Genomic DNA, 12,699 nt, shown 5'->3' on the forward strand with positions numbered 1-12,699 from the left:
CCTCCTCGAGAGCACTGCGCTGGCTGTGTTACGCCGCTTGCGTAAAGGCCGGCGCGTAGCTACGGCGTTTACGTCGGTGGGAAGGCGTCTCTGCGCTGTTAGCGTAGCCGTTGAGCGGAGGGGGGGGGGGAACGGGACGGGTTGGCGTTACGCCGTTGTCGTGCCGGTACGCAGAGTGCGTGCGGTGGGGCGGGGCCGGGCGGGCGGCGCGGGGGCACTTCCTGCCGCCGCCATTTTGTCGGCGGACGGGAGGAGGAAGCGGCGGCTCCTGCGCGGAGGCAGCGGCCAGGCCCGGCCCGGCCCCAAGGCTCTCGGTGAGTGACGCCGCCGTTCACCGGTCCCTCACCGAGCCCCGCGTACGACGGCGGCGGCGGGGGGGGGGGTGGTGGAACCGGGCCTAGCGATGGTGGAAGGGGGAGGCCTGCCGTTAGGCCTTAGGCCGCTCGCCTCCGCCCAGGCCCTGCGGCCGCTCGCTGAGGTGGGGAAGGAGACGGGGGGGGGAAGCGGACAACGGGCGCGATGGGAGCCGGGGAGCGAAGCGAATGGGGCCGGGAGGCGATGGGCACCGCGCCGGTGTCCTTGGGCGGGGGGGGGGGGTAACGGTGTAAGCGTCCAGCGGGGCGGGTTGGGGCTTTTCGCCTCCATCTCCCCGCGTTTATTCGCGGTTTGAGGTGGGTTTTCCGGTTGTTTTGCCACTTTGGGTCCTTCCGGAGCCGCTGTCGGGTGGGTTTGGGAAGGGGGACACCGGGTTGGTGCGGCGGGGATTGCCCTCAGGCCGCTCCCCTTCCCAATGCGCGTTGGCTGTGGGAGATACGGCTTGGAGCGGCCGATTAACAACAGGGAGGCAAAACCCAGCTCCCATCACCATCAACCAGCGCAGCCGCAGCCCCCCGCTGCTTCCCGGTTGGTTTCCCGATGCTTTCCAATCCTCAAAGCTTCACGAAGAGTTCTCATTCCCCAGAAGCTTAAAGCTTCCCGGCTTTCCGCAGCGGTATTTCCAAGGAATCCCTGTTATCCCCTCGGACAAACAGCTCCCGGTGTGGTTTGAGAGTCAGCGCAGCGCCGTTGCTCGTAGGGATGCGTGTGTTACGGTGTCAGGCGTTAAGCTGCTCGTTCAAACCGTAACGAACGTGTGGGACACCCACCTGGGTGATTAGTTTCTGTTTCCTGCCACCGTTTTGGGGTCGTTTGAGTGGTTTTGACCGCTTGTTGGCGTTTTAGAGGTTTCTTTCGCCTGTTTGTGGTTTGGGTTGGGTTTGGCCCCAGGCAAATTGAGCCCTTTTTTAGGCACGAAAAGGACCCAGAGTGCTTCGGGTAACTCAACCAGGGGTGGTTTGAAGCCCTCAAACCCATTTGAGGCCGCTGTGATTCATCCCCGGTGGGCTTGTTGCTAACGGCAGTGGATGCACGGTGCTGGGTGTTCCCGGTGCGAGGTGGTCGCTGCTCTTCCAGCGGGGCCTTTCCGTGCTTCCAAGCATGGAAAAACAGCAGTGAATTCCTGACTGCACGCAACCCTCGTGTCCCTGGATTGTTTCATCCCCCTCTGACTGCATGGATTGCTCAAAGCTGGGTAACTGTTGTTGCTGCCTTATCTGATGCATGTAGTGGAGGTGATGGGCTGTTAACCGCCGGTGCTAGCAAAGCATATCCCGAGTGTGAATCCCGTTCCTGCTGGAAGAGGAAACAGGGATTGAGTTGGGTTGGAGTTGGGATCCGACCTGCAAACCGGGAATGCTGCTGTTTCCTTCTAGATGTAGTAAATGCAATCGGGAAGCCTTTTGGTGTTAAACAGGGAGCTGGGCTCAGGTGCGTGGAGCCAACCCCCTTCGTTAACCATTCCTGGATGTTCTGGCATCGTTTCTCCAAAGCAAACTCCAGGCTGGTTTGGGATCTGCTGGCTCCGGTTCAGGAATGTGCCCCAGTGCTCTGCAGGGAGCTCTTTCACCTTAACCTCAAGTGCAGCCAAACCAGGCTGGAACCTGGGATCGGAGCTGCTGCTCGTGCTCTGTGTCCGTATTGCCTGGCTTTGGTGGGGAAGGGGATGGGTAAAGGTGCATCCCAGTCGTGTTCCTTTGCTGTTTGTAAGGGATGGGACCTCATCAGAGCGGGTGTTCCTTCCTAAATATAGAAGGGGCACAGGAATAGGATGGATCCTAGGGGTGGGAGATGGCTGTAACCCAGCTTGGGGCAGCTCTTCCCAGCCCAGATCCCTATGGGAATGCCAGGTGAGGGCCATGGATGTGCCCAGGAACCGGTGCCAGCTCTGACGAGGGGGGTTGTGTCACCCACCACGCATTGAATTTGAGCTTGAATCATGTCTCTGCTTCAACCCAAGCAAGGGGATGGAATGGATGGGGGGAAGGAATTGCCCCTGTCCAGGTTTGAATCCCGGTTTTCAGCTGGTTTTGGAGCCTTTTTGCTACGGGATGGAGGAAAGCGGAGTCTCTGGAAGCTCACAAGGGGATTGCAGAGGGGTTTGGGGGGTGTCACTGAATAATGGGTGTTTTCCAGCTCTCTGCCATCTAAATCCAAGAGCTTTGGGAGCAGCATCACCCGTGCTGCCGGCTTGGATGGGGTGAGGATTAGTGGGATTCAAAGGGCAGCTCTGCAGAGCGGATGTGAAAGGGGAAGCTCACGTGGATCCCCTTTCCCCTCTCGGATGAGCCTTGGGCTGCTTCAGATCCCAGCCCAACAGCACAATAACTTCCTTTAGTTGGGATTAAGGCAACACCAAGCCATGAAGGAATGCTCATCTTGCTCTAACACTTCCAGAAGGAAGTGATGGATAAATCACAGCAATGGGAAAAGGGAGCAGGATCCTGCCGGACCCACGTCCCAATGGATTTATCCCTCTTGGAACAGGGGTATGGAGGGTTTGTGGCTCTTGCTCCTATTGAGCGAGGTGGGATGTGCTGGGGTGAAAGCACCCTCTTTTTTTTTGATTAAATAATCAATATTTGGTTCAATATTCACTAAATCTCCATTGGGAGCAAATACCCCAAAGGTTGGTTTAGGTCAAGAGTGAAGTGAAATTCCAGCCCAGGGAATTCTGCTCCAAGCAGCTCCTCATTGGGAAGTGTGGACAAACAGTGTCCTTAACATGCTATGGGCTTGTGGTGGCTTAATCCGTGTCTCCTGCCTTACAGCAGACACCTCCCCACAGGGAAAACACCATTGGGATAAAGGGTTTTCCTTATGGATCTTGGAGCATCAAGGGGAAAGTGTTGGGATGGCGGGAGGATGGGGAATACCTTGAAGTGAGGCGAAATTCCCACTTGGGAACAGGGAGAGGGCCCCTCCAAGACCCAAACCTCCTCCTTCTCCTTAAGGAATGTTCGTGCTGAGCGTTGCTTTCATGGGACAATGGGGTTTATCCCAAAGCATTTGGGAAGTGTGTGCCTCGTGGTTTTCCCAATCCCTGTTTTAAAGGGGAGGGAGCAGCTCCGTTGCCATTCCTGGTCTATCCAGGAGGAATTCTGTCCCGTTGTTCCAGCCAGTGGGAGGAGAGGAACTGATTATTCCTGTTCCAAAGGCTGGGATAGCCCGGCCCTGCCTTTTGCTCCCGGAGGAGGGAGATGGCACCAATCCAGGGCCACATCCAACAACCTTAAAGCAGCAGCATCCAAGCAACTTCCTGAAAGCAGGAATTCCGTCAGCCTTGAAACTTGGGGGGGGGGGGGGGCTTGAACGGTGGCTTCCTGATATTCCTGACGTAGGGAAGGAGGGAGCTGATAAGCAAAGCCAAGCCTCAAGCCTGGGTTTAGCTCAACCAAGCTGGTGTTAAGACAGATTTGAAGCCTGATGGAGCTTCTGTATGGCAACGACAGCAAACCCAGGAGGTGAAAATGGGGGGGGGGGTTAAGGCAAAACACCCCAAAAGCTGGTGCCACATCGAAATGTGGCAGAATTAGTGGGTATCCAAACGGAATATGTTGGATTTAAACGAGATTGGAGTGGTTTGAACCCATCAGGCGGCTTCTGGGGCAGTTGTTGGAGCAAAACTGACTTTATTTGCCTTAAAACTCAGTTTATTTGCCTTAAAACCAGTTTATTAGTTAAAAAAGCCTAAAAGCTGGGCTCAGGCGGGTGCTGATGGAGCAGCTTGTGGTTGATGTGGATTGAAAGTGGGAATTACAGGTCAGGTGCTGCTTCAACCTGGCTCACGTTAATAGCAGTGTCATGAAGCAGTTGTGTTTAAAGGGGGCTTTTACAGGGTCGGCTTCATTCCATGTTGGCTTTCCTAAGTGAGATGTGGGATTCAACCAAGCCTGGAAGCTGGAATTGTGTCCCACTTCCTCATTCAAACAACAGTTAAACCCCTTTGATCCACCACCAGGCACGATACTTCAGTTCCTCATGAATGGGATATGGGAAAGGGGATGCAATAAATGAACTATTTAAGGAGCACTTTGCTGTTGGTTTTATCCCCCCCTGCGCCTCCATCAGTAGCAGCCCCTTGGGGAGAGGTGAATCCTTAAGGAAAAGCAGGAAGAAGGTGGGATATTGGGTGAAATGAGGTGGTTTTGTAGCTGGTTTTCTACACTGTGAGTTCAAAGAGCCAACGTTTGGCTCAGGTTTGATACAGCCTGGGTTTGGTTCAACCTGCTGCTTGGGTCTGTTCCCATTCCATGGCTGGCTCCATAGGGAAGGAGGCTCCAGGTAGCAGGAGCTGATCCATGCTCTCTTGGGGCAGTTTTGGGTTCAAAAGCAGCAGAAGTGGCACAGAGCAAGCGGTGGTTTTCACCCTTTCCCGTTCCTTGGAGTCTCCAATGGGACTTGGTTCACCTTTGGGTCGATCCCAGCTTTAGGTAAGATCACCTGGACCCTAAAACCTGGGGAAGTGGAGGTGATCCCAGTGGGAATTCCAAGGGATTTGTGCCCAGAGCAGCTGTGGCTGCCCCATCCCTGGCAGTGTTCAAGGCTGGGTTGGAGCATCCTGCTCTAATGGAAGGTATTCCAGGGGGCTGGAACCAGGTGGGGATCCCCAAAGACCTTTGGCCAGGTGTGTTGGGACCTTTCTCCTTGTGGTTTATCCTTCGCTGAGGGTTATTATGGGCTGGGAGAGGAGCTGGGTCATTGTTCCATCGGGAATAGCTCCTCTTCCATGCTTTCCTGGTGGCTGGAAGGGATGGGATGCTGCTGCCTCTCGCTGTGCTTGGCTCAAGTGGAGGGTTTGGGCTTAACCCCTGCTTGTCCTGCAGGAGGGACACATCTTCCCTGGGATTGTCCTCAGCAAAATCCCTCTTTTGGGAACATTTCAATCCCTTGGGCTGTGCTGGGAACTGGCACAAGCAGAGGGGAGGGTTCAAGGTTTCTCTTGGTTGAACCCAGCACAAGGACACTGGGCTGAAACCTCTTCCAGGCTGGCTCTGTGCACTCAGGTTTTCCCTTTTCCTCCTGTTTTGGGTTGCAGAATTCCTCTTTTCCACCCCTTTTCCCAGTGCAGCAAGTTACAGCCTCAAACAGGCCTAACAAAGCCCCATTCCTGTAGCATGTTCCTTCTTGGAATCCCTTTCTGTGCTCATTTGAGGAGCTGGAGAGCTGTTAAAGTGAGGAATAACCCTTGGAAAGGAATAATATCCCTGGGGCAGGAAGTTCTGGGAATGGAGGGCTGGTTCTGCTGCTCAGCTTTCATCTTTACACTTGAAGCCTGGCTTTAAGTCCCTTTTAGTCCCTGCCTGCAGCTCTTACATGCATGAGAGCAATGGGACCCATGGGATGTCCTTTATGAGTGGGGTTTCAATGAAGATATTCAAGAACTGCTGGGAGACAGCTCCAGCATTCCCCAGCTCAGGAATCGTGGAATAGTTAGGGATGGAAGGTCATCTAATTCCAACTCTTTGCTATAGACACCTCTTTGTTATCCCTGAATACCTGAAAAACAGTTGTAATTGGTCTTGTTTTGGAAAGGGATGATGGAAAAGGAGCGGAATTCATGGGATCATGGGATGGGTTGAGAAGGAGCCTTAAAGCTCATCCATGGCCACAGGCAGGGACACCTTCCACTAGAGTAGGATGCTCCAAGCCCCATCCAACCTGGCCTGGAGCACTGCCTGGGATGGAGCATCCAAACCTTCTCCCTTCACCCCATCACAGTGTCCCAGCACCCATTTATGGTCTTTCCTGACAGGTTTTCCTACCCAAAACCCCACAAACAGCTAAATCCCTTGTCCTGGTTCCTTCTGTAAGGATCCGGATGCAGCTCGGCCACGGATCCCAGGTTGGAATCCCTTTGCCCAGCTGGTTGAGCCGGTTTTCCTGGGATCCTCCTGCACGCTGGCTTCTGATGGAAGCATCAGATTTGGGATGTGAAGCCTGAATTTGGGGAAGAATCAATGGCTTTAGGGCTGATTTCCATGTGCCTCCTATGGAGCTGCTGCTGCTGAGGGTTGGAACCAGCCACGTGTAGCATCAGGTGGGGAGTGTAAAACCAGCTTTGCTTCCATCAGCAACCTCCTCCTACAGCAGTGGAACAGGGATCTGTAACCAAAGGATCCAAAGGCTCCACCAACCCAATTCCAGCCTCCAAAGTGGGAATTTGTTCTGTTCCCAATGTCTCCCCCTTAATTCCATGTGTGTGCATGTGCTGCAGTGTGGTTGGGATTGAGATTAGGGCTCAGATTGGCTCAAAGCAGCTTGGTTTGGAAGGTGGGACTGTGTTAATTCCACCCCATGGAGATGGGGTTTTCCCCCCCAACACCTCTCCTGGATGAGAGGGTTGGGAATGACTTTGCCCCATGTGGAGTAGGTGCTGAATTCCCACTTGAAGGAAGCAAATGGGCAGAAACCCGGTTTAAATCCCTTTCAGTCACTTCATCCTGATGCTCAGAGCGGGGAATAATCCGGAGTGAGAAGGAATATTCATTGCTCCAAAGGTTTCCCTGGGATCACTGTGCTTGGGATTAGGGCCATTTCCAGCCTGTCATCCCTGCAGGAGCTCAGGACCATGCTGAGGAGAAGGGATAAACCCAGAGCACAACGGCACCGCTATTCCTGCTGGTTCAGGCCATGATTCCCAACTTTGTGCTGCTCCCAAACCCCCGGCAGGATCCATTGGGAATGACTTGGGGTGTAATTAAGAGTTAATTGGGGCACAATCCGGTTCCCCCTGGGGGAAGAGTGAAGGGGAAGGTGTGGTGCTGGGCAGGACACGCTTTGATCTCTGTGTTCTCCGCTTGTGCTTTCCCCTCTGCCTATGGAATCACTGGAATGGGGTGGGGGAAAAGGAGGAGGAAGAGGGAAAAGGGTGGGGGGAAATAGCATTTATTCCACTGTTGCTGATGGGATTGAGCACTGGGAAGTGGGGAATCGGACACGAGGACCCCAGAGCTGGGTCTGGCTATAAAATAAAGGGAGCAAGGCACCTTTTCCTGCTGGTCTCTTCTTGTTCAGAGCTGTGGGAAGGGCAGGAAGCAGTGGGAATGGGTCTTTGCTTAAGAGATCCTGCTCTTAAGTGACTCCCAAGCCTTGGGTAAGTCCTGTCTGGAGCCTGGTGCTTTGCTTATGGCCCCTTGAACCTCTCAGCTGGTTCTGTTTGCTCTTGACCTTGCTTTGTCCTGGCTTAGCTCGGCTTCCAGCTGGGATTTGCTGGGAAAGGCCCTTTGGGAACCCTGTGTTCTCCCAGGCTATTGATAGCTCCTGAAAGATGGGATGCCGAGCGGCTGCGGGCTCTGTCTCTACAGCCATGGATGGGCTCAGAGTTCCGGTGTGGAGCCTCAAATGGGCTTCTAAGGAAGCCTGCTCTGGATAGAGGATCATAATCCTTCTGTATCCCAGCTCTTTTAGCAGGAAATCGCCTCCTGGATGTTCATTTGAAGCCTGCTGTTTGATCCTGCATCCTTCAGGAGCTCAGGTTTAACCCTTAGGTCCCCTTTGCTCTTTAAGCTGAGCTCAAGGAGCTCACCTCCAGCTATTCCAGGCTGAGGTGAGTAACTTAACTCCAGGGTGAGGATTAACAGGAACATCCCAGTGCTTCCCACACCTCGGAGCGAACCCATCCGGATGTGTCCTCCTCATTCACAGTGAGTTGGGGTCCTCTTTACCCCAATGATTCCTCCAATCCCTGTTTAAGGAGGAGGAGCTTGGGAGCTCCTTCCTGCTCTGGAGCACGCTGACCCTGCTGTGTGGATCACTGCCTTTCCTTCTCCACTCCCATCTGGATTGAAGTGGGAATGGAAACACGCTCTCCCTGTTGCATCACCCAGCTCCTTACTCCCTCACTGTCTTCCCTCCTGGAGAACGATTGAGGTTGGTGTCCATTGCTCTGGTTAGGAACATTCCCATTCCTCTTCCCGTGGTTTACACAACGTGGTGGCTCCTTGTGCTCTACTCTTCGGGATTAATGGGATCAAAGCTGCCTTTTCCAGCTGCAGCCTCAAGCTTAGGAAGCTCCTGGCCAGGAGTGAGCCCCACAAGGAAGGGAAGGAGGAACCATCCCAGCTGCTGCTCCCACTTGCCCTTTTCCAGCCTTTCCAGGCTGTCTGTGCAATGAAGAGAAAGGAAACCCCTCATTCCCAAGAGCAGATAAGCTGGGAGTCTCTTGACCAGGCAGAAATGGGAATATGAAGCCAGCTCCCTGCTTTTGGGGCCATTCCCATCTGGTTTTCCCTCCCCACCTTTTCTTTGGCTTCTTATGGGATGGAATATGGGATGAAATCCTGGATCCCTGCATGGAGCATGGATTCTCCCATAAGTGAAAGGATTTGAGGCTAAACTGTGCCTCCTGGAAAACCTCATCCTGGGCTCTGGAGCTCTGATGGGCACTTGCAGCCTGGAAGCTGGTTGGGGACCTGAACTGAATCTTGTTCATTCCTGACGTATTAAATCCATGATTCCAGCTTTAAATGTGGCTTTTGGCACATGGGATGGGGGTTTGTTCTGGTTGTCTCAAGAGTGAGGAAAAACTTGATATTCCCCCTGATTTTAAGCAGGATTCGGAGCTTCCTACCTTGGATTTCCTTTATGCAGCACATCGGATCCCTGTTTTCCCAACGGGAAGTACCCGCTCCTGCCTGGATGCAGCTGGGATTTGGGTACCCAGGGCTGAGGATCCCACAATAGGAATTCCAGGGAGTTTGGTGCACGTTGGCTCCTGTTCAGGCTTCATCCAGACCTGGATTTAGTTCAGTGCTGGTGTCTGAGCTCGGCTCAGGTGGGGATAAGGAGGAGGAAAACCATCCTGGTATCCAAAGCACTGGTAATTCCCACTTTTATTATCCACTGCTTTCCTGGGAAAAGCTTTGTGCAAGGCTTTAGTCCTCATACGTGGTCTAAAATGCATGGGCTCACCCTTTGGATCAACAAATCATTCCCAAGCCAGTGGCTTTGGGTGTTGATGTGGGAATTCAGGGATCCAGGTGGATCAGAAATGCTGGGTTTAAGTGCAATTCCTGGATCGAATTCCACCTTTTCCCTTTCCTTTGTGGAGTTGGGAATCTCTGCGCCATGCTGGGAGCAGGGGTCTCCAGTTGCCATTCCAGTGTGGAATTCAGGGTGAAAGCACTGGAAGCAGTCAGGCTTTTACTATAAAGCACAGCTTCAGGATAAAAATAGCTCCATGTGGGAAGTTGGGAATCACTGAGTGGAAAAAAAAAATCCACTTTGGAAGCATCCAGGTGGGATTTTCCCCCCTTGTTTTGCTGGAAAACTGAGGGTTTAATACTCATTTACACACACTTGGATATCGGGGGGGGGTGGTAGAGCATCACTTGGGTGTTAGAGGTGGCTGGAGCTGAGCAAAATCCATGTGGAAAACGATGTTTCCAGCTGAACTCTGTGTCCTGGAGCTGGATGCACCCCCTGCACGGAGATAAGCTTCCCAGACACAACAAGTGCCTCTGGAAGGACTTGTTGCACCCAGCATTGGGGTGATGTGTCCCATGGAGGCCTTGGGTGTCTGGGTGCTGGTGACCTCCTGCTTGGCTCCAATGGAGAGGTAACGAGTGGTCAGCAGTGATTTCATCTGGGACATGATCCCGTCTTGAGGGGCTTCATGGAAGCTGGGAATGGTTTGGGTCGGAAGGGACCTTAAAGCTCAGCCAGTGGCAACCCTCTTGTCACCTTCCAGGACTTGACCAATGTTTAAGATCATCATCATCCCCTTAAATCCCATTTTCAGGCACTACATGGATCATTTACAGGGGTTTTGCCTTGCTCTCTGCCTTCTTCAAGGGGAAAAAAATCCTTATTTTCCCCCTTTTGGGCTGTTTTATCCCATCCTTTCCACCCCTTTCTTCAAGTGTGGACTTCACTCATTGCTCAGGATTGAAACCTTTCCCCCCCTGTCTTAATGTGTGTGATTCCTGCTCATCCCCATGTATCCCAATGGGGAAAAACTGGTGATACAAACCCTTTAAATCACCATGGTTTAGTGGGGCTTGTAGCTCCAACCCTCAGCAGGAGACCTGGTGTCTTCTCCCTATAGCTCTTGGAGCTGCTGGAGCCCCACAGAGGATGCTAGAGGAGGAGCACAAGCTCCTGCATCTTCAAGAGGAAAACCAACCTGTGCTTGTGATTTAATGCAGTTTATGCTGTCAGCTAAGTGGGCTTAGTGCTAGGAATGTGATCCATGGTATTCCTGGAGCAGGTCTGTTAATGGAGGTAGGTGTGGGACAGCAATCCTGGTGGAATTAGGAGGGTTTGAAGGTTTCAGATCCCTAAAAGGACCTCACGTGGCTGGGATGGACCATGAGCTGTATCAGGAAGCACAGGGAGGCAGGAGCAGGGGATGCCTCGGGGTATTCCAGGATCCATGTGGATTTACCTCCCTGCAAGGGTGTCAGTGTCCATCTTCCTCCAGGCTGGGCTTTGTTAGGAGTAAAAAGGGGGAGTAGAGCTCTCCTCAGATCAGCTCCAGCCTCCACAATGGCTCTAGAGTGACCAAGCCCTGAGCAACCTGATGGAAAGCAGGAGATCTCCACAATTCCCTTGGGATTCCTCATCCCAGGGCAGGCTCAGCCTCCTGCACCTTTCTGGGGCTGAGTTTAGAGTGAGTCAGGGCTGTGAAGCTGGTCCTTAGGCCCTAAATTCCCTTTGCTGGGGGGGGGGGGGATGTCACATCTCCCATGTCCTTCATGGCCTGGCCTGGCCCCAGAATGGAATTAAAGCCCCTGAGAATGGAATTCAAGCTGGGTTTTATGGAATTTAAGGTATTTGGATGTGGTGAAGTGGCTCCTGGGCTGTGGGGGGAGTGCATGATGGCAGTGTTAAACCAGTGCTGGTTATGGTTCCAGTCGCCTTCCAGGGGTTGTCTTTGTGGTGTGAGCTTAAACCTCATCTGTGGTGCTCTGTTAGGTGATGCCCATTGCAAGCTGGAGCACAAATGGGGCTCAGCTCCTCTTGGAAGCTGCAAAACCAGGCTTTGAGCTGCCTGGGTTGGATTAAATCCAGGTCTTCCTGAAGTTAAACCTGGCTTAAACAACTGGAAAGGGCTCTTGGAAGAGCCAGGTGTGGAACCTGGAGGTGAAGCTGTGCTTGTGGAAGCTCTCAGGGAGCCGTGATGGGTTTGTGAGCTCAGATGAACTCCTGCTCACTTGGGTGATGGAGCTGGACCATTGCCTTGGATCCTTCCCCCATCCCCACCCGCTTCTCACCCCCTCATTCCTGGTTTTCCAACCCATACATATTGCTTCCTATGAATAAAGGCAGAGACACGGAGAGCAGAAGGCAAAGGGGAAGGGTTCATCCTGCCTTTGGGCTCTGATGCTGAGTTAATGCTCCTTTCTTTTCCCTTCCAGATCTTTCTTTCAAGAGTAGCCTCGAAAATGAAGGTCAGAGGGTTCAGCTGGTGAAGAAGAACCGAAAACCTCAACGGGTCCATTCGGATTTCAGGTCAGGATCCCAAATTGTTGGGGGTATTCCCAGCTTTTGGGGGTTGTGGGAGTGGTGTGCAGCCAGAATGAGCTTCACACTTCAGCCTTGAGTGCTTGGGATGGACTTAACCCTCAGGCAGGATGCAGGGGACACATCCCTGGCTTTGCCAGAGATGGGATTCCATGAACCTTCATCCTGTTGTGGGGATGCAGAGCTGGATCTCAGCTTGGTTATCCCGCTGCTGGGTGGGCTTATAGAAGCATTTAGGCAGCAGAAGACCTTTAAGATTGAGTCTAACCATTAGCCTGGCACTCCCAAGTCCACCCCTAAGCCACATCCCTCCCATCCCTTAAATCCCTCCTGGAATGGTTTGAGGCTGCTTTTTCCTATGGAGCTGATTCCAGCAGGGAAAAACAGGGGCAGGGAGAAGCTTCACAGCACAAAATAACTCAGTTTTCAGGATCTTGGTGTGTTCCTGTGGCATTTCCCACCCTCAGACAGGAGTTCCCTGCTCCCACATCCCTCTGCAGCTCCATCTCCCACACCTCTTGGTGCTTTGAGCCACACCAGGCCGTCCCCCCCATGGCCACCACTGAGGCTGAATTTGGGCATTTTAAGTTCATCTGGATGGGTTTGGGCATCTCTGCTGAGTGCCAGCAGCACTTGCAGAGCTGCCTTCTCCTGGGGGCTTGGATTCCAGGCAGCACTGGAAAACAGGACACAACCTTAAGGCTCATCCAGCTCCAAGCCCCATCTGACCTGGCCTTGAGCACTGCCAGGGATGGAGCATCCAACTCGTCTCCATTCAACCCATCCCAGTGTCCCACCACCCTCCCAGGGAAGAGCTTCATCCCAATATCCCATCCAACTCTTCCCGTTGGAAGCTGT

General features: G+C 53.2%; 1 protein-coding gene across 1 annotated transcript in view; it reads left to right on the plus strand.

Moving 5' to 3' along the window:
• The first annotated feature begins 11,729 nt into the window (after window positions 1-11,729).
• BRD4 (bromodomain containing 4) overlaps window positions 11,730-12,699 on the plus strand; it is a 40,445-nt gene continuing 39,475 nt past the window's right edge. Inside the window, exon 1 of the mRNA XM_061443278.1 lies at window positions 11,730-11,829. The gene's annotated coding sequence lies outside the window, so the exon portion shown is untranslated. The remainder of the gene's footprint in view (window positions 11,830-12,699) is intronic.

This window comes from Pezoporus flaviventris, unplaced genomic scaffold, assembly GCF_033815535.1.
Source record: "Pezoporus flaviventris isolate CSIRO_AGI_PZ_B2104156 unplaced genomic scaffold, CSIRO_AGI_Pfla_v1 ptg000327l, whole genome shotgun sequence".
Classification (NCBI taxonomy): Eukaryota; Metazoa; Chordata; class Aves; order Psittaciformes; family Psittacidae; genus Pezoporus; species Pezoporus flaviventris.